General features: G+C 42.3%; 1 long non-coding RNA gene across 2 annotated transcripts in view; it reads left to right on the forward strand.

The window, feature by feature from the left end:
- LOC311608992 overlaps positions 1-22,443 on the forward strand; it is a 63,297-nt gene that overhangs the window by 13,475 nt on the left and 27,379 nt on the right. The window contains exons 2-3 of one of the 2 annotated variants that reach the window (XR_014783218.1): positions 3,239-3,341; positions 8,065-8,179. This is a non-coding gene — a long non-coding RNA (uncharacterized lncRNA). Of the gene's footprint in view, positions 1-3,238; positions 3,342-8,064; positions 8,180-22,443 lie in introns of those variants that run through there. The other variant, XR_014783217.1, reaches the window with a different exon arrangement.

Consider the following 22,443-nt stretch of genomic DNA (forward strand, 5'->3'; position numbering starts at 1 on the left):
CATTCCTCTACTTTTCCCACAAGCCTCTCTACCCTTGGCCCAATGTTTGGCTATGAGTCTCTGCATCTGTTTGGATCCACTGCTGGGTGTAGCCTCTCAGAGGTCAGCTATGCTAGGCTCCCGTCTTCAAACAAAGCAGAGTATCATTAATAGTGTTAGGGGTTGGCTCTCTCTCCCACAGGGTGGGTCTCAGGTTGGGCCAGGCATTGGTTTGATATTATCTCAATCTCTGTTCTATCTTTATCCCTGTATAGGCATAAATTGTTGAGTATATGTTTCTCTGTTGGGGTGTTAAAGAGGACTAGGCATCAAAGAAGTAGCAATTAGACTTTTATTCTCTATATATGATGCATTAAAGACAATGTCTACATAGGATATCATGCAGACATTATATTTACTTCATCAGAGAAGGTATGAAATACTGTATTAGTAGGAAATAAACCTAGATATAGACAAAATGTAATTATAATCCTTCCCACATGTCTATGACCAATTCATCATCATAATAAACATTTCTGGGTCTCTCTCTCTCTCTCTCTCTCTCTCTCTCTCTCTCTCTCTCCATCTCTTTGTTTCTTGCTATGATATTCCTTGGTGCTTATGAGTTGATAAGCATTTACAGTGTCAAAATTATAGGAGTAATATTTAGAAGGAAGAAATTTAAGCAACAAAGCATTTTTTTCTATTGGTTTTATGTTTTCAGAGAATTGCAAAAAGAAAAAAAAAAGAATCATCCAACTCAGTTTTATTGTGGGAAACTGACCCTACAAGAGACTACATCAGGAGCTAATTGTGTTCCTCCTGTTACACATATCGTGGGAAGCATCTGCAGGCTGCTGGAGTAGGAGATTCCTAACATCCTTTCCAGATATATTCTATGCATCTCTATATTTAAAGTGTAGCCACACAACATCCATGTATTATTATTAGTCGGGAAGAAATTTTGCTAAAACCAAAACCAAACCCCAAAATAGCTCTGGGCCACTTTCTCTTCATTAAAGTTGAGGGAAATAAACATTGGAGGGGCAGTGAAACGGTTTCAGTGTGTGGAAACTTTGTCCCTTCAACCAAGCTTTTCCAGGGCTTATCTACCCTCCTATTAATCATACGAGGCTGCTTTACACTCAACTTATCAGCTTATGTCCGTCTCTGTTAAATATTAGTGTATGTGTCCTGGGGACATAGTAAGGCGCAAAGGAAAGAAAATTGATGTTAAAATGAAGTTTGTATTTCGGTGGAGAGAAATAGAAAACGAATAAAATATGGAAAATGAGAAGATAAACAGTGGAAGAAGGGAGATCTATCTTTGTCATCCTAGGCTGCTGTAGCAAATAGTATCTCAAAGACAAACAGCGTTTCTTATAGTTCTGGCAGTTGGGAATGCCAAGAGCAAGCAGCCAGTAGGTCCAATTTCTCATGAATCTTCTTTTTCTGCTTTGCAGGTGGTACTGGTTTTATCTTCATACACTACGGTACTGGGGAGAAAGAATCCTTTTTCCCACCTCCTTTTATACGGGTGCTCACCATGCTGGGAGAACCTCATCCTCATGTCCCCGCCCCCTCCCCCAACCCAACTTCCAATTGCCATAATATTAAAAGTTCTGTGTTCAATACCATGCCTTCCCGGAGAGGCATAGTCTATGATACCATCGTGTTGTAGGAAGCAAGAGTAAGATGGTTACAGCAGGAGAGCTCTGGAGCAAGAGCATCCTTGGCATGTCTAGGAAACTGGCCTATGTGAAGTGAGGTGACAGTAGCAGACCATGGTAGAAGACGTGGTGACATTTTGTAGAGACTTGTGTCCGCAGACAGGATTTGGTTTCATCCTGAGATGGAGGCCAATGGAGGACTTTCAGCACAGGCATGGGCTCATCTTACTTTCATTCTGTTGTCTTTCATAACAGATGATAACATGGCAAGGGCAGAAACAACACAAGCAATGAGAAAACAACGGCAAGACTCCCAGGGCGGCATGGCAGCAGTTTGGGTTAATGTGGGGGTGACAGACAGTGCATAGGTTCCTGGTGTGTCCTTGGAGTAGAGCTGAGCACTTTTGTTGGACAGGTCACATGTAGGTTGTGAGAGAATAGGAATAGAAGTGTCAAGTGTGACTTCAACATTACCTAAGGGAAGTTCTTTCTCACTTGGGAACATCCCCGACCCAACCCTAACAGCTTGTTAGAACTTGTGCTCTTCTCTGTCCCACTTCAGAAGACTCACAAAGCTTGTGAGTCAGCTGTGAGAGTCCTTCAAGGTCCCCTACAACCTGGTGTTGGGCAAGCGCCTTCTCACCAGGCTCATATGTTACTTTCTGCATGCTGCTTGCATGTAGGACCCTGCCTAATGCATGAAGCACTTTCACCCATAATGCCATAGTCTCATGAACTCTTCCATTCCACGTCCAGTGTTCATCCTCATGTTTAACACTGGGCCCTCCCTTCTGGTCGTTAGGACAGCTCTACTCAAAACCAAGGCATGAACATGGAAGGGGTTGGTTATGTGAGAAATAAGCTGGTAAGGTACGTAGGGATTAACAAATATTAGGAAATGGTCATGATTGTTACAAATATAGAGACTTATTTAAGGAACACTTACTATTCAAGAGTTTATTTAATCTCTGTATCACCGTGGTGCCCAGTGCAGTAACCATGAAGTTACTTAGTTTCAATTAAGATAATTAAAATGAAATGAAATAAAAATTCATTTCCTTAGTATTGGACATATTTCAGTTACTCAGTAGCTATATGTCATCACGGGGGCTACTGGATTTGACACTGGAGATTAGGGGAAACCTTTGTTGTTGTGTCAGCCCTGCTGGAAGGTTCTGGTACTGACTACAAAGGGAGGAGTTGAGGCTGAGGTCTCATTGCACAGTTGTTGCACACTGATTCTCATCTTATGGGACCTGTCCTACCTAAGTTACTCAAAGGTACTAGGGGATTTTAAAACTACAAATGGCCACACCCTCTCTCTCTCTCTCTCTCTCAAGGCTTCCAAATCTGTTCATTTCTTAGGAGATCACTTCTAGGAAATTAAGTACAATCACAGTACTGTGTACACATATATGTGCACGTGGGAAATCAGAACCTCTACCACAATCCCACGAGACACACATTTTTGGCTTCATGTAGTCTTATCCTTTTTCAAAGTATCTTTTCCTGAACTTAAAAGAAATTAATGTACATTTTAAAGGAAATGAAAACCAGATGTTTTGATATATTTATTCTTCTTCTTCCAGCTTTTGATTTGAAGAAGATGAGTGGTGTCTGAACAAAATCTTTGGGGATTTACAAATGAGGTTTAGTATTAGTTTTACCCTCCTGAAGAGGATTTGCTCATGGGTAAGTGATCACATGTCTCCAAATGTTGTATCTTGCCATCAAAGCTTGGATTTATTTAGTGTGGGTGTCAAGCTTGGCAGGAGATAGGCTTTGACTCATGGGGCTCAACCCACTAAGAAGTTCCTTCCTTCCTCCCCTTTTTCTCTTTCTTTCTTTCTTTCTTTCTTTCTTTTTTTCATAAAGGACAGTATTGCTTGATCTACAATAAAATGATTGTAATAATGTAAATTATTATGTTTATGAAGATTATAAATTTCAAGCTATAGATCACTTGGAAACTCTAGCGTTTCTTTCAAAAAGTACAGCTGGAGCTTGGCAAATCTACTACCAGTTGTTCCCTTGGCAGTGGTGCAGGAACTGGTGGTACAGCTGTACAGCTGGCAGCTTCGAGGAAAGATCTAAAAGCATCTAGAAGAGCTGGAGAGATGGCTCAACACTTAAGAGCACTGGATGCTCTTCCAGAGGCCCCAGGTTCGATTCCCAGTGCCCACCTGGCAGTTCACAACCCTCTGTGGCTCTTGTGTCCCTGGGTCTTCTGGTCTTTGTGGGAGCCAGCATACCCACAGAGTACAGAGATACATGCAGGTAAAACACCCATGTGCATAAAATAAATACACATATGTACAAATAAATTATAACAAAACCCACCTACTACCATTAGGTAACAGAACTAAGAGCCACTGCTAGGATAGCTTATCCTGTGGTCTGTATAGTCTGGTTATCATTAATGACCCTACATTGGCCCAGAGTTTGTTCAGTGGGCTGCAACATCCAAAATGTTAACACCCATTCCCTATGCCAATAATGTTCAGCCAGGAATATCAGATCAAAATGTTTAGTAAAGAACTGCAGAAGACAGCTTGCTTGTTTTGCGATCACTGAGGCTTTGATTAAACCCTTAGTTTGTTAGGTTTTTTTTTTTTTAAGCCAGGTAAAGTGACTCACACTTGCAGTCTCAGCACTGGGGGAGCCAAGACTTCAAGGTTGTCTTAGGACCTCCACAGGCACACATATACACACATGTGAACCTACACAAACAAAACAGCATATATATTCAATACTTGTAAAAAGAGTTTCTACTACACATTGTGAACTCACCTTATAATAATTATTATGTAAACACTTAAAATGTTATGCCTTGTGTAACTGCTTTCGCCTGTATGTCTTAGATACTCATTTGTAGTTGAGTAATGCCTATTTATGCATGGCCACAAACAATTTTCTGACCAGGTCTCTGCGTGGAATTTTCCTTGTCCTCTTAAATTGAACTTAAAAACCTATAGAAGATGCTGTCTGGATTGTAATAAATTAGGTGCATAAACAGAGACAAGATTTATTTGAGTCAATGAGGGAGAAAATGTTACCTATGTGGAGAAAAAGGGTGAGCATCAGGGTGACTTACAGAGCTTTGACTCGCCTTGAGATTGGTGTGTGTATTTGTATCTGTATTTGGGAGGACGCCACATTTGTCTATGCAGCTATGTTGTTCTGTCAGGCTGTTAGAAGTGCTTGCTGTTCCCCACGGGACACTCTCAAAGCCTTTAAATCTGAATCTGTCAATTGAACAATTCTTCTTTATCGGGCTATTCGGATTCCTAACTTCTGTGCTAAGGTAAACTTAGTCTTATACGTAGAAGCTTCAGAAACGTTGGGTTTCCTCACTCCTCTTTTTTTTTTTTTTTTTTTACAATTCATTTAAGCCTAAAATTAAGCTGAAGTTTTTTATTTTTCCTTCTAGTGTAGAACACAGCACTAGATTCTTCCTTTAATTAAAATTCCATGTCCTAACAATTGCAAATTCCAGGGAGTGATTTCAGGAAGCTATCGCAGTTCATTTGAGGATAAAACCATTGGCATTTGAACTTATGGGGCCATTTGTAGCCTGCTACAGCTTTGCAGGAATAGACTGCCTTGTCAAACCTTCTTTCTACATTCTTATTTTTCCTTGTAAATTGTTTGGTAGGCAATTTAACTAAGTAAGAACATTGATGTGGTAGCAATCATTTTATATTCATAGATTCTTGAATGTATCTCTGGAATAATCTATATCATTTGTAATAGAGACCGAGCACAGTGCATTACCTAACACACTTAGTATTAGATCACCATACTTTCTTTTTCTCCTTCAAGAACTTGGAAATGTTGGGGCCTGTCAATCTTATTATGTACCTGTTTTTCCACACAGGTCGCTAACAGAATTCTAGTGATCTTCTGTTCCTTGAAAACTAAAAATGCCAGTGAACACATCACCTCTATCCCTTTCCTTAAATGTTCTCCTATTGACTTGTTCTGGGAACTTCCTTCTCCTGCTCCACTGCCAACCAACCCAGTTATCTCAATGTATCATCTGATGAATACCTTTCCTATAAGTATTCAATAACAAAAAATTTCCAGAGCCTTTGTATACAGTGTGCTGGGTGTGGAGAATTTAGTTACGGACAGGAATGCTCAGGCTTTCATGTGAATGATGTTCTTGGAGAAGACAGACATTAATCAAGTAAATAACAGATAATAGAGAGTTGTGTTATGTAACCAACACTATTGTGCTAGCATTTGAACCTGTAATTAGGAAATTTGGTTTTCTGGACATTTCTTTGGTATTTCCACAAAAGCAAACATCTCCCTTCTCCAGGTCTGTGTGCATGCTTCTGTTGTTACAATTCCTGAAGTGAATTTAGATTCATTTATTTATGTACCTGGTTTTGTCACAAGTCTGTGAGATTCTTGCATATTCTGGATCTCTGTACCAAGAAGAATTGTTTGTACTTGTTGGACACATATAATCGATAAGGCATCTGGTGGCTTAACATCTAAGTTAAGACTCAGAGTATATGGAAATATACAGAAAAACCATATTTTATCCCTGTTATTTGCTTTCTCTTAGGACAGGACATTTAATGTTTGGTGGCTTTGCAGAAAAGAACACTGCTATCAAATAATTATAAACTTTTTAGCATTTCTTTCTGATAGGTCACAGACTATTTTAGCAGTTACTCATTAACTCTGAGGCTGGAAAATAAGGGAACAGCACTCAGTAGTTTAATTATGAATCACTGCAAAGGTCAGAACACAAGGATCACGCACTAGACAAGTGCCGTTCAGAGAGCAGAAAGTGATGGATGTCTACTTGATGAAAACAATATTGTAACGAGGAAAGCAAAAATAGCCAAACCGCCATAGCAAACATCCATAAAATAAACGCAAGAACACTTAGTCGGTGTTTAATACATCTCTGGTCTCTGATACTATCTTTTAAATGTTGTAGTTTTGGCCAATAAGAGAATGAGCCCTCACAACACGCTAGTCACTTCTTTACATGAAATTAGGTAAAAACACAGATCGTGCACAACCAAAATCATTCCCATCCGTTTCCACCACGCCCTCTTTCGTTTATAACTAGGTCAGAAATAGAAATAGCACTCTGGGACTGGATTCATGCTCCCTTCCTTAAGATCTGTCGGGTGATGCTCCAGGCAGCAGCTTTACACCCTTGAACACATTTTTTTTATTTAGCACTGTGGCTTGAATGATGGTGCCTCTTTTTTTTTTTTTTTTTTTTTTTTTTTTAATTCACGTGAAAGCTCAACCTGCAACACAACACCATGAATGGGTGTAGCTTGTAAAGTCACTGAGGGTCAAGGGCTTTGCACTCATGACTTGTACCGGGTGTTTTTATCCATTTGTTTGATGGGACTAATCCTTTCTATCTGGTTTTCTGCCTTGTTTCATATGAGGATGCAGCAGTGGGCATCTTGGAAGTAGAAAGAGAAGAAGTCTCCACCAGACACGAGACCCTTCTGGCACTTTTGCTTTGAACTTTCCACCTTTCAGAGCGTCAAGAAATAAATTCCACAATTTCTAAGTTTTCATAGCACAGAAAAGACACCTGGCCAGCACATGATCCCAATAAACTACCAAAGAGTATATTTTAAATAGTTGAAATAAACTGGAATTAGGTTAGACTCGAACCAAAGCACCATCAATAACTTATAATTTTGGCATATGGCAAGTTTTGTGAAGTCTTCCTGCCTCTTTCTGAAAAAAATTTAAAAGGACATGTAAGCCCTGTATTTGACAGAATACACTTAACTCAGACACACAACACATATACATCAGATATAAAACCCTCTAGTAGACATAGACACATATATGTACACTGCATTCTTACTTGGCAGCCGGAAAGCTAAACTTAAGACAGTGTCAGTCACTATGCTTGAAGCTACCTGCTCATGAGTAAATACTCAATAAAAATGCATTTCTAGTTTTATTGTTCACATCAATAATGTCTTTATCTTTCTTCCATTTTTTTTTCTTCTGACATAAAGACCCACGGGCCTCACCTGGCGGCAATAGCAAGAGGAGAGAATGGTGCTATTTTGAGGGATGAGGGGCAGATGGGTGAAAATGTGGGGCTGTGTGGGCAGCTTTCATTTTGTTGTCATTTTGCCCTGTCACTGATGCCAGAACAGATCTGGTTCTGCCTTCTTCGGTGGTTTTTGGGCCTCCAGTCAGGCGTCGCCTCAGTTTCTCAGTTCTGAAGGTTATAACGAGAGTGGACACAACCTAATCTCTTGACCTTCCACTAGGAGGATCCTACCACTCCTTGGGGGAACCTACGTGTCCCCGTAATGACAATATTTCGTCAAAAACACATAGCAGGTGGGGGGGTTGGTTCTCCAATACATGAATTCCACTAAACTCAGATTTATTCTGTGACCTACAGATGCTACAATTCAAAACTCACCCCGGAAGTGAGAGAATCTTCCCAGTAGGTAAGCATCCTTCTAAGAGATGCTGTGCATCATTACTCAGGTTCCCCCAGAATGGCAGAGCCCATCACTTTGATGCTGATAATTTTAACGGTTATGCCTTAACTGAGTTGTCCCCTAGCCAACCACTACCCCCGCCCCCTGCCCTCCACTAACTCCTGAATCATGACAGGTTGGTGTACATACTCTCATCTCTGGGCCAGCCATCCAGATTTGTGGTTTCTTGAGATCTAAGTTAAACAGCACTTTAGCTAATATCCCGGCCTTTCCCTCCTCCTCTAGAGAGGTCAGTCCAGGGACATTTATCAATAAACTTCCTGCAAATATTCATCTCACGGGGTGACTGAGAACCATGCCTAAGATGACCTCAAACTATTCTTGGATTTTATGAGCAAAACAGGGAAGGAAGGATAAAAGAGAAAAATGGAGAAAGTGCTTTTTGGGATCTCCTTCCCCCAGCTGTCCCGGGTGCTCCTGATTGCAGTGGACCCTGGGGGTGGGAGTGGGGGAGTCAGAGCCAGAACAGCCTGGAGGGAGGAGAGATTTCAGGTGCTCAGGTAGCAGTGAACATGTGAGAAAGATCTCCCAGGAGACAGAATTCAGTGATTAATGAGGGCAGGGGTGGTGGTGGTGGTGGTGGTGGTGGTGGTGATGGTCGTGGTGGTGGTGGTGGTGGTGGTGGTGGTGGTGATGGTGGTGGTGGTGGTGGTGGTGGTGGTGGTGGTGGTGGTGGTGATGGTGGTGGTGGTGGTGGTGGTGGTGATGGTGGTGGTGGGTGGTGGGCAGTGGTGGTGGTGGTGGTGGTGGTGGTGGTGGTGATGGTGGTGGTGGTGGTGGTGGTGGTGGGTGGTGGGTGGTGGGCAGTGGTGGTGGTGGTGGTGGTGGTGATGGTGGTGGTGGTGGTGGTGGTGGTGGTGGTGGTGGTGGTGGGTGGTGGGTGGTGGGTGGTGGGCAGTGGTGGTGGTGGTGGTGGTGGTGATGGTGGTGGTGGTGGTGGTGGTGGTGGTGGTGGTGATGGTGGTGGTGGTGGTGGTGGTGGTGGTGGTGGTGGTGGTGATGGTGGTGGTGGGTGGTGGGCAGTGGTGGTGGTGGTGGTGGTGGTGGTGGTGATGGTGGTGGTGGTGGTGGTGGTGGTGGGTGGTGGGTGGTGGGCAGTGGTGGTGGTGGTGGTGGTGGTGATGGTGGTGGTGGTGGTGGTGGTGGTGGTGGTGGTGATGGTGGTGGTGGTGGTGGGTGGTGGTGGTGATGGTGGTGGTGGTGGTGGTGGTGGTGGTGGGTGGTGGGTGGTGGGCGGTGGTGGTGGTGGGCGGTGGTGGTGGTGATGGTGGTGGTGGTGATGGTGGTGGTGGTGATGGTGGTGGTGGTGATGGTGGTGGTGGTGGTGGTGATGGTGGTGGTGGTGGTGGTGGTGGTGATGGTGGTGGTGGTGATGGTGGTGGTGGTGGGTGGTGCAAAGTCTACTTAAACCATTGGGGAGTGAATAAAGGCTTTTGAATTGACTTTACTTCATTGGCCTGGGGTGAAGGTGCTGGGAATGCCTGAGTTGCTTGAAGAGGATTTCCAGGCACTTGCTGGACATGGCCTTCTAAGGAGAGAAGGAATTTAACCTATAGCCTGGCCTCCAGGCCATGTGACTACCGCAAGGATGGCAAAGGTGAGACCTATAAGGCTACATGGGCTGGGACATGCAGGCCCAGAACAGCGAGGGAACCGTCCTACCCCTGCTGGTGTCAAGATGAGATATTTTGTGGTTTGGACACACCTCAACCTCATTCTTGCCCCAGGCTGGCTCCCCTAGAGTGCGCATCTCCCCGGCTCCAGAAGTTAGCACTTTGAAAACCACAATGCCAAAGCTTTTGTTTTCAAAAGCCTCCACAGCCCTGCCCAAAATTGTCCGTAACTGCTTGGCCAACAAGCCAGCTCTGCTTTGTATGTTTTTTAGATACTTGGTAGAGAAATACAATCCTATTATTGTTATTACTATAAATTATAAGCTAACAAATGGAATCATTTTTGCTTTTCACTTGAGTTGAGTGGCTTCTCTTAGTATAGGAGTTCTACACAAATCCTTGGATGAAAACAGGACAACTCAAGCGGAAGCCAGCCTCTGATGGGCTTGTTCATAAGTCTTTAGGAGCACATGGTTATTACCAGATGAGGTCCTATGACATCAGTGACTGGAGGGCAACAGAAGAAGAACAGGCCGTACCTAGGGGGTTGGGTATGAGAGAAGCAATGACTGATGTTCAGTCCACTAGGCCAAAGAGAACTGGACTCGCACGAGAGATAAGACACAAACGGATTCAGCACAGAAAGTCACAGGGAAAGGCAGCCATACTGAGATTACATCCGTGGACACTGCACCTTTCCATAGGTTAGCCTCAGTTATATTTTTAAACACCGTGTGAAGGAATCACGCAGCCACTCCTTTCTAACTCATCTTTGATCCAGTCGGTCCTTGTTCAGGTGTCAGGTGTCTTATGGAATCCGCCCCCCCCCCACCCAGGCAGATACACACAAAGGTCAGATCTCTCCAGATGACTCCGTGACATCTGATTCACCAAAAGTCTATTCTTGGATGGGAGTTGGATCACAAAAGTTGGATCCCTTGAGTTTCCTCCATGACTTTAAGATAAGCCAATCAGAAAATTTTCTATCCTCTGCAATTGTTACTGTTTATGTAAACGTGGGGAAGAGGTCTTGTAAACTTTAGGAGCTTCCTAAGACTTTTCAGTTTTGTTTACTTTCTGAACCTTCTACATTTTATTATGCTACGAGTCCGAATAAGCTTCCTCAAAGAGGGAATGGTTCAACCCAAAGGAAATTGCTATACAACACTACAGATGATTCAGAGTTAGTGGCATCACTGACAGTCCCACTCCAGTATGGATGACCGCTTGTGAAACTTCCATCCTTGAAATTTCCTACATTCATCATAGACTGCAACATGGCTGGCTGGAGAGTCTACACTCCAGAAACTGTGGGTCTTGTAAATCTTAAGGGTTTCCCCGTAACTGTGAAGTTTGTCTACTCTCCTAGCCTTGTAAATTTTGTTTAGTTCTTGAGTCTTAAGAGTCACCCTTCTCTCCCCAGAATGGAATTTTTTCTTTTTTCTTTTTTTTTAATAACACATTTTTATTGAAAAATAAAATAATTCATATTACGTCTCATTTTCTATCCCATCCCATGCATCCTCCCATTCCTCACTTCCTCCCATTTTCACCCCAATCCCCCTTCCCTATGACTGTGGCTGAGGGGGACCTCCTCCCCCTGAATATGGTGCTAGGGTATCAAGTCTCTTCTTGGTAGTCCTCTATCCTTCCTCCGAGTGCCATTGGGCCTCCCCAACAAAGGGACATGGCCAAATATGGGGCACCAGAGATCCTGTGTGAGAGAGAGTCAGTCCCCAGTCTCCACTTAACTGTGGAGAATGTTCTGTCCCTTGGCTAGATCTGGGTACTGCACATACCAGGAAAGTGGGATAGAGGTGAGGACATCCTATTGAGACTCAAGGTGAGAAAAATATAGGGGATAGGGAAGTAGGTGGATCCAGAGGATCCTAGAAACCTACAAGAGGAACACTATGATGGGTGGATCTGAGCCCAGGGGTTCTGCTTGATCTAAGGCACCAACCAAGGACAAAATGTGCAGTCATCATCAAACCCCTACCCAGATCTAGCCAAGGGACAGAATGGAATTTTTTCAATCTGTATAAAATAGTTGCACAATATGAGGGAGAGGGGGAGGGAGAGGGGGAGGGCTCCACCACAATTTAGGCTTCACACAGTGGTATCTCGAGGCTTCGTGGTAGCATACATTATACTAACACACATTATTTGGCTTCAAGGCTCTCTGTAATCTCTGTGCAAGATGCTATGCTCTGAGATCCATTTACTCCAGAACTTTGTGCCTATAAAACCAATACCATGTGTATGGTGTCCTCAGATTATATTTTTTCTCTTGGCTTATAGCTGCATCAATTTCTGTGTAAGTTCCCTAGGTTTTGGTTGTTGATTTTCACTTTAGCAGAGAGTTTCTGGGACAGCATTCTCAGGTTTGTTTTTCCCTGTCCTTTCAACCACATTTGATGAGGTTTTGGATACATCTTGCCTTCCATGCACCTTTCCTGGTTCCAGTGAAGAACTCATTTTTGCTTTAATGGGGCTACTCGCTGTTATATTGCAGTTATTTGGGCAGCAAAGTTGCCTGTATCTTGCACACTTTTTTCTATTTCACTACTTGGCTTGCTCCTCATTCTCACTGTGGACTCAGCTGACAACAGTGTACAGGAATCACAATACAGTCTGGACATCTTGCGATTTCCTCTGCCAAGGAAGCTAGTTCATTGATCTGAATTCATCTTCATTCAGGGTCTCAGATCGTGGGCGGAATACGGCTATAGTCTTTGCCAGAGTATGACACAGATCACCCCTACACTACTTCCCACTGGAGTTTTTGTTCCCCCCTGAAGCCCCGTAGGCACCGCCTCTTCTGTCCGCACTTGTCATGGCATTCGGGTCTTCTAGAATTCCAGAGTGGCCCATCCAACTCTGCTAATTGCATTTTGGGGCTTTTTTAGACTATATGATTCACGCTCCTTTTCTTTCCTTTTGCAAACTGGCTCCAGAGGCCTGTGAACTTTAGTCTGATCTATTGTAGCAACAGTCCCACTCCTCAGTGCCGCTCTTCCATGCCAACTGCTTTTCCAATCGCTCTGATCAAATACATGACAAGAACTAACCGCAGTGGGGGAGGAACTTGTTTTGTCTTACGATTTAAGCAGGGATAGACTCTGTCATGGTGGGGGAGTCATGGCAACAGGAAAGCGAGGTGCCTGGCAGTATTGCTCTCACAGTTAGGAGTCAGAGAGCGCACAGGAAAGTGGGACTATGCTAAGACACATCCTACCCCAATGATGTCTCCCTACCTCAAGGCTTCAATTCAAGGCCCGTTTCCAGCTTGGGACCAAATAAAAAAGACATTAGTTTATGGGGGAATATTTCACATTAAAACCACAATCAGTAAATAATAACATTTTCTCTTTTGAATTTCAAAATGTATCTCTTATTTAGTGTTTAAAATACTTGTTTTCACTATGATATCTTCAAATGTTCAGATCATTGGCACCCATGTTAAATCCAGGTACAGTGGTGCACACCTGTAAACCAGCACAAGGGAGAAGGAGACAGGTAGAGCCTTACAAGCCACTGGCAAGCCAGTTTAGCAGAATCAGTGAATTCCATATTGTATGAGAGACTCTATCTAAAAACATAAGGCAGAGAGTTACTGAGAAATCACAGCATCAGCATTGGATGGCCACACACACATACATAATCACATGCATATATATATATATGTGTGTGTGTGTGTGTGTGTGTGTGTGTTTACACACATGAACATGGACACTCACACCTATGTTACCCTCCCCTATACACTTGCACACTGAAGGAGTCATATCACTTTCTGGGCTGAACCCAGCCTAATAATGAGAATTAAATATAGCAACCACTGACTTTTATATATGTTAAAATATTGAAATACAAACTAATATTCTGGGTTCACAAGCTCCATTCCATGCATATTAAGCGTATGTAAAAATGTTTCACCTTGAATATGTTTTATTCTATTTTCCTTTAGTAGTGGTTTGATATGGTTTTGCTCTGGTTTTAATTTCTTAAGGACGTGATTATTCGGCACAGCTCCCAGTTATATTTGGCATTCTGCAAGTTGAGTGTTCCTTAGAACTTCCTTCCTCCCCACCCACGGCAATCCATCCAGCAATACTTTACTAAATAATATCTTTGTAGTTTTGTATCTCTGTGTGTTGTCCAACAGCTACATTTTAAGGCATCTATGTTAGCCAGGCAAAGGTTTAGTCCCTAGAAGTTACAGAAGTGACAAGACAGAAGTATTTCCTTTAAAGAACCTTATGATGATTTGTTAAAGCTATAAAGAGTAAAACTTCAGCCTTTAGTATCAGATACAATCATACACACACACACACAGATACACACACACACACGCACACTCAACTTGCAAAAGGCCAAATATAACTAGGAGCTGTGCCAAAAATTCACATTCTTAAGATATATATATATATATATATATATATATATATATATATATACACATACATATTTATTGCTTATATAGGATATATCATATGATAAATGTGTATATACATATAATATATATAATATAAGATATACACTTCCCTCCTTTTATATTTAATTTTTGCTGTTGTTGCAATTGACATGTGCACATGTGTATGTGTATGTGTGTGAGACGTGTGACATATTAAATGAGTGTGCATGTTCTGGTATGTGCATGTGGCCATACTCATGGAGGTCGGAGAACAAACTCCCTGTGCTGGAACCCAACTTTCCATGTGAGACAGGAACCCTTCGCAGCTGCGAAGGTCAGGCTAGCTGAGCCAAGAGCTTCCATTGAGTCATCTGAGGCAGCCCTCCGTTTCTTGGTGAGTGGCACTGGGTTTTTAGATGCTGGGCCAATCTGTAGGTTCAGGGGATTGAACGCAGCACGTCAGGCTGGTGTGGCAAGTGCTCTTAGCCACGAAGCTAAGTCTCCCCGGAATTTCGTTTGTTTTCACTCATGGGAGGCATTTACAAGTTAGAAGCTGGACATTTCCTGTTAAAAAACCTGCAGTCTCTTCTTCCATATCCAGCCCAGTTCCAGCTTCATGTCTGAGGGTATGATGTTCAACTTTTGCAGTTTCCCCCATTGTTACCTTAGTATTTATAAATAACATCTCTAACTGTTATTTTGTTTTCATTATTATTTGTTATTAATATTCAAACAGCACATATTTATGGAATTCAGTGAGACATTAGTGTACATATGTATAATGTACACTGAAGCAATCCAGCCAAATCTTAATGGTCGGCCCTCATCCTGCTCTCAGCCTCCAGTAATCACTGTCATACTTTCAGTGCAGCCGTCTTTAAGCTTCTACACATTAGAACGAACAGGTGCTGCTTGCCCTTGTGCGGCTAGCTTGTTTAGTTTACTGTAGTAGTTCACTGTCCCACCTGGTTTGCCACATGGCAGGATTTCTTTCTTTCATTACGAATATATATCAAATTATTATTTGTTTGTTTGTTGATGGTCACATAAGCTGATTTTACAGCTTTATTAGCTATTTGGGTAGCGCTAAGATGAACAGATAGCTCGCTGGTATGTTTATCTCATTTCTTTTGGAGATATGCCCAGAAGAATGTTCTCTGGACCATATGGTAGGGTCACATCTAGTATTTGGAGGACCCGCCATTGTGGTTTTCATGATCACATCACAGCCAACAGTGTCTAGAGTTCCCTCTTCTCCACTTCTTTGGCAGTATTTTTTTTCCTACAATTTCCATTCCATGATACCACAGCACGGCATCTTGCTCTAGTTCTACTTTGCATTTCCACTATTGCTAATAATAGTTAGCTGTTTCTCCATATAGCTAGCAACTTGTGTTTCCTCTTTTGAGAACTATCTACTCATACATGTTTTGTCATTAAGTTTATTTAGTTCCATGTATATTTTTGGTAACAGCCTTTTAAAAAAAGATTAGTGTATTATATGTACAGTATGCACCAGATCACATTATAGATGGTTGTGAGCCACCAAATGGTTGCTGGGAATTGAACTCAGGATCTCTGGAAGAGCAGTCAGTGCTCTTAACCACTGAGCCATCTCTCCAACCCAGTAATAGCCTTTTGTTAGATGAATTTTGGCAAATATATTCCCATATTTTATAGGTTGACATTTTTGTTGCTATGACATACACACATATACACATATGTAAGTGCATACATATATTTATATACATATAAATGCATATATATATGAAGATAATTTCACATAGGAAAGAGTTACTTTGGTTCATTGTTTTACTCCGTGGTCAATTGACTTTACTACATTCATGATGGATGAGGAAAAGCTATTTATTTCATGGTAGCCAGGAGGCAAAGAGAAAAATGGCCAGGACTAGGCATACACACCAAAGACACAAGCCAGAGATCAACTTCTTCCAAGCAGGGTTGATCTTTCACATTCCACCGCTGCCCAATAGCCTATTCAAAATTCGAGTCAATCAAAGGGCTGAAACTTCGATTAGATCAAAGCCTTTGTGATCAAACTTTCTTTTAAAACATAGTCACAGACTCACCTAGACATGTGCCTGATGGTATGCCAGCCGCATTTACAGTATCAGTTAGCACATCCTTGCTCTGCAGAAGCCTTTTGTTAATGTAAATGTTGTTCTTTTATTTCCTGTGCTTTGGATCCTCTGATCTTGAAGTGTCTTCCTTATGTATCGATCCTTCGGGACCATCAGTTCTTGCATTGCATTAATGAACTGGATCAATTTTTGTACGTCTAGTAGGCCAATACTATGAAGTCTTAGCATCTTATTACAGTAACTAAAATTTCATGCTCTCTAGATTCACCTACCATCACAGATGTCCACATACCTTTTTTTTCTTCCTCCTTGTGTGTTTCTACTGCAGAGGCATGTTAACATGACTATACTTTTGCAAATAAAAAGAATTTCTGACCCAAGTTAGCAGACAACATTCATCTTTTTGTATAGTTAATAACTGCCCATTTAAAATAAAGCCCCCAAAGTGCATAGACCTCAGATAACTTTTATTTTATTATTTTTTAAATCTGTGTGCCTTTGTATATTCTTGCCTGTCCTGCTGCAGGGAGAGAAGAGTTCCCCAAGCTCCTCAAGGGCTATATAGAGTTGATGAATCATTTTTTTCTTTGGTGATTTTTTTCCTTTGCGGGGAGGTACCTTGTCTGTTGCAGGATATTTGATCCCAATGTGGTCCCTGAGACTGCGAATTGTAAAAACCTATCTGTTGTGTGGTGTGGTTGAGCCCCAATACACACCTGTAACCCAAGAGCTATCTGTATACAGGATTTAATGAAGTTATCCATAGGTCAAGAGGCGGAGCAAACAACCAGCTGACAGGGATTTAAGAGTAGGAGGGGCTTTGAGCTGAGGGGTATTTAAGACATCCTGTAGAAGTAGAAGGGGTCTTTAGCCTTTGGCTCTTCGGGCTTTACTCTTGCGATTTTTAGCTTTAGCTCTTTAGCTTTTAGCTCTTTGGCTCTTGGCTCTCTAGCTCTTGAGCTCTCCGTCTCCTTGACTTTGGCTGTTTGGGCCTTGAGCTAGCAAGCCCTTGGCCTTGAGTGTTTTGGCCTTTTCCTCCTGGGCTGTCAGCTGAGCTAGTGAACATTTTGGGCTTTCTCCAATGGGAGATGAACCAAGTAAGAAGTTCAGCTGGGTACTTTCCCTGCCTTTCTGAGCGAGCAGGTTTTTAACCACAACATCTGGCTCCTAAGTCTTTATTGGTAAAATAGAATGATCTGGGAGATTCAATTAAAACAACATTTGCCACTTCATTTGCTCTGTTTGGTCAGTGACTGTTTCTACATGTGCTTTCTATACTGTAATTTTAAAGATACTTGGGAACCAGAAAGTTCCCAGGTATGCTCATCAGTCCAAACACTTTATAAAAATTTACTTATGAGGTTGGAGAGATGGTTCAGTGGTTAAGAGTACTTGTGGCTTTTCTGGAGGAGCTGGGTTTGATGGTCAGCACTCAGACAGCACCTCACAACTATGTAAGTTGAGTTATATTGTATGAGCATTTGCTTACATGTGTGTCTATGCACTTGTATATCTGGTGGCTGTGGAGATCAAAGGAAGGTCTCTCGTGGAACTGGAGTTGTAGACAGTGTGAGCCACCACTTGGGTGTGAGGGACCAAACCTAGGCCCTCTGCAGGAGCAGTACGTGCTTTTAACCACTAAAACATTGCTCCTGCCCCGTAAAATTCCTCCTAAGAAACTATTTAGTTCAGTTTTGTAGATTCAAGCTTGACAGGTCTTACCAACTTGTCCCTGAGGCAGGCGCACTCACATGTCATCTCAGGCGGACAGTAGGACATGATATTATTTTCTTCTTGCTTTCTCTGCCTGTATCTTTCTTTCTTCTCATTATTTTTATAGTGGTCTGAAAGGGAGAGAAAGATATTAAATATATAATGTGCTCATAGAGTAAAGGTTCTTTTTTTTTTTTTTTTTTTTTGGTTTTTCGATACAGGGTTTCTCTGTGTAGCCCTGGCTGGCCTGGACCTGCTTTGTAGACCAGGCTGGCCTCGAACTCACAGCGATCCACCTGCCTCTGCCTCCCGAGTGCTGGGATTCCCAGCAGAGTAAAGGTTCTTACCTGCATAAAAACTATCTACATCACATATATGTATACACATTATACATGCATACACACACCATACGTTATATACACATATGTACACATCATACATATATGTATATTTTATATACATATACACACATCACACGTGTACACACATATATACATGTACATATATTATATACATATGTAAATATATTATATATGTACATATGTGCACTTATTTTGCATGAGAAATCAACCAGATGCCGGTAACGTCCTTTAATCACAGTTCATTCTTAGGAATGAAGACTTGAACTGATAAAGCAACACAAACTGTCCCAGAAAGAGACAAGCCTTCACATTTCAGACTTCTGAGGGATTTATTTATCTTCACTTCATAGTCACCAATGGCCTGGATTTGCATGCTAATATAGCTGGTTAATTAAATGAAGTGCCCATTTTAGTAAGGTGCTATTATGTCAGAGAGCTGGCATCTACAGAATGAGTACTCAGCAAAATTTAAACTGTTGAGGAAGAAATGGCAGCATCTTGCTAGTCTAGCATGCCCAGACTGCCATGTTTCTAATTTCTTTCAGTGGCATGTGTGTCTTATCAGGAGTTCCTGTAGAGCATACAGGGAAGAACTCTAGTCATAATTCACCCGGGCAAAAGCTGTCACTGTTTACAGGACAAGAGTACCATTGAGCGCCAGGCAGTCGGCAGCACACACCTTTAATTCCAGCACTTGGGAGGCAGAAGCAGGCAGATCCCTGAGTTCGAGGCTAGCCTTGTATGTAGAGTGAATTCTACGACATCCAGTGCTACACAAAGAGTCCCTGTCTCAAAACACCCAGAGACGTACCACTGAGATCAGCAGTGGTAGCTGGGCACCCAGAGACGCACCACTGAGATCAGCAGTGGTAGCTGGGCACCCAGAGACGCACCACTGAGATCAGCAGTGGTAGCTGGGCACCCAGAGACGCACCACTGAGGTCAGCAGTGGTAGCTGGGCACCCAGAGACGCACCACTGAGATCAGCAGTGGTAGCTGGGCACCCAGAGACGCACCACTGAGGTCAGCAGTGGTAGCTGGGCACCCAGAGACACACCACTGAGATCAGCAGTGGTACCTGGGCACCCAGAGATGTACCACTGAGGTCAGCAGTGGTAGCTGGGCACGATGTTACGCACCACTCATCCCGGCAGCACACGTTAAGTACAGACAGGTGCTGTGAGCTCTAGTCCAGCCTGGTTACCTAGCAAGTTCTAAGAGAGACAGGGTTATATAGGGAGTGGTCGCTAAGAAACCAACAAAACAAAAATAAAACAAGACCATCAGTGTTCACGTTCGAGTATCTTGAAGCATGATGAGTTCAGGAACTCTCTGTCTGTCTGTCTGTCTGTCTGATTGACTGTCTGTCTCTGTCTCTCTCTGTCTCTGTCTCTGTCTCTCTGTCTCTCTGTCTCTGTCTCTGTCTCTCTGTCTCTCTGTCTCTGTCTCTGTCTCTCTGTCTCTCTGTCTCTGTCTCTCTCTCTGATTGCATAGGGTTTGACATATAGTATTGAAAGACCCACTAAAGTTTGACAATTGGGTGTCTCTCACTGATGGCCTCTAAACAGTCTCATTTCTCCTCTCATAGCAACACAATTTCATTAGGAAGGAAAGGGCAGTGGAATTTCCATAGTAGTCTTATGCCGGTAGTTGCCCATGAATTTTAGGAAAAGAAGAAAACAAACAGACTATAAAATGTGGAAATTAATGGGGAACTTTTGAAGAGGGTCTCAGGGCAAGGAATGAGGGAACTAGTCTGTCAGATGGCATGGCTTCTCACTTGGGTCTCAAACAGCAGTGTGGAAGTTGAAGGGTAGATACCGTCCTCTTCCTTGGGTGTATTATGAAGTACAATCAGGGTAAATTTCAGCAAACCGAAATTCATTATTACTACCAAAGTCACAATGGCTGCTTGGATATTATCCTGTCTGTCCTCCACTATGTCTCAGATTCTGTGAAAAGCAGAGACCCAGGAGTTATTAAAGTGGAATCCATTCTTGGAGGCTCCAGGAAATTAGGGCATGCCAAAGGAATTTCTCAAGTTCAAAATAGTATGCATTTCAAGGTTCCCGGCAATGGGGCTGGAGAGCTGGCTCAGTGAGAAGGGGACTGGTTGCTCTTCCAAAACACTCAGCAAGTCCCAGCACCCACACGGCAGCTCCCAGCCTTCTGTAACTCCAGTCCACAAAACACTCCAGCAAGTCCCAGCACCCACATGGCAGCTCCCAACCTTCTGTAACTCCAGTCCACAAAACACTCCAGCAATTCCCAGCACCCACACGGCAGCTCCCAACCTTCTGTAACTCCAGTCCACAAAACACTCCAGCAAGTCCCAGCACCCACACGGCAGCTCCCAGCCTTCTGTAACTCCAGTCCAGAATCTGATTCCCTTTTCCTGCCTTCTTGGGCACTAAATGTACAGGGTGCACAGGCACACGTGGAAGTAAGATATCCATCTAATTTAAATTAATTTTAAATTAAAAAGTCTATGCTAGTTGACTAGATTTAACATATAAATTAGGATATGTTATTTCAGTAAGGCAATATCGCAAATTGATATCCAGTCTTTTTCAAGATCATCAGAACTTTCTACAAAGGATTCTGGAGATTATATAATGAGAGCCTTTGTTACTATATTTCTTTTTTTAAAATTATGCTTCTTTTTTAATGTATACATTTATCACACATGAATAAAATAAACTACATACAGCAGGAAGAACCACAGGAAAATCAGGAATTATATAAATGTTACATTCATAGTGATTTGGGTATTTGTATTTTGAAGTAAACATCTTTCCTATCTTGTTAGGTGCAAATTTCTGAATGAAGATCAATATCTATCATATCTCATCTCTTTTAACATAAAACATCTATCTTGATCTAAAAACATCTTAATCTCTAACCTACTAAGCTTAATTAAAGATGAAACTATCTGGTCTTCAACCCCATCAGAGATTTGAGAAGGAATAAAATTTAAATACCAGAATGAACCAAATAACCCAATTAAGAAATGGGGTACAGAGCTAAATAGAGAATTAACAGTGGAATATCGAATGACTGAGAAACACTTAAAGAAATGCTCAACATCCCTAGTCATCAAGGAAATGCAAATCAAAATGGCTCTTACACCTATCCGAATGGCTAAGATAAAAAATTCAAGTGAGGGCACATGCTGGTGAGGATGTGGAGAAAGAGGAACACTCCTTCATTGCTTGTGGGAGTGCAAACTTGTACAACCACTTTGGAAATCAATCTGGCGCTTTCTCAGGATATTGGGCATAAGCATTACTATATTTCTATATCCCCCCAAACACACCCATTTATTAATATGGAACAATACTTCTGAGCATATCTGGTAGGTATGTCAGATTGACTCTACTTTAGTTCTTCCAAGCAAATGGGTAGGTACCACTCTGACTGTCCCATGACTACTTCCACAATTTGTCCAGTCTCTGACTCTCTTCCATCGTTCATCCCTGGGCTATGATATGAACATTCGGTGATGAAATGTTCTTAGTCATCAGACTGTCCTGGGCTTGCATGTTGCATTTTTATCACTGGCTTCTTACGTGATCTAGCATCTAATGCATATTTTGTCAGTGTCATTATTCTCCTTTGCAGAGTGGGGATAGCAATGTCCACACAAGGTCATTGCCAAGACAAAGTGAAAAGGTATGAATCAAGAATACAGCCCAAGATCTGGCGCATTCCGTGGATGGAAAACGGCATATGCTGGCTTGCACATAGGAAAACGTAAAGTTGTGGTGTTTTGCCATTCTGGAAACAATGTAAATTTAGCCAACACTTCAGGCTAGAGGAACACATGCAAGCCGCATGCAGATGAGGCCTCCCCACATGGAAGCAAATCAGAAAACATAGCTTCTTCCTCTACTTAAAAGGAAAACGCCTAAGGAGCCCAGAAGCAGTGGTCTGTGTGAGACTGGAGATACGGATTCGCCGTACTCAGTTCTAGTTTTTCCATCGGTAAAATTAATATTTAGTTGTGAGATTTCTGTGTTTCTTCACATCCATATGTTTAAAGTGTCAGGACATTATTTAATCATCTTATAAT

This window comes from Acomys minous, assembly GCF_964271855.1.
Source record: "Acomys minous genome assembly, chromosome: 11".
Taxonomy (NCBI): domain Eukaryota; kingdom Metazoa; phylum Chordata; class Mammalia; order Rodentia; family Muridae; genus Acomys; species Acomys minous.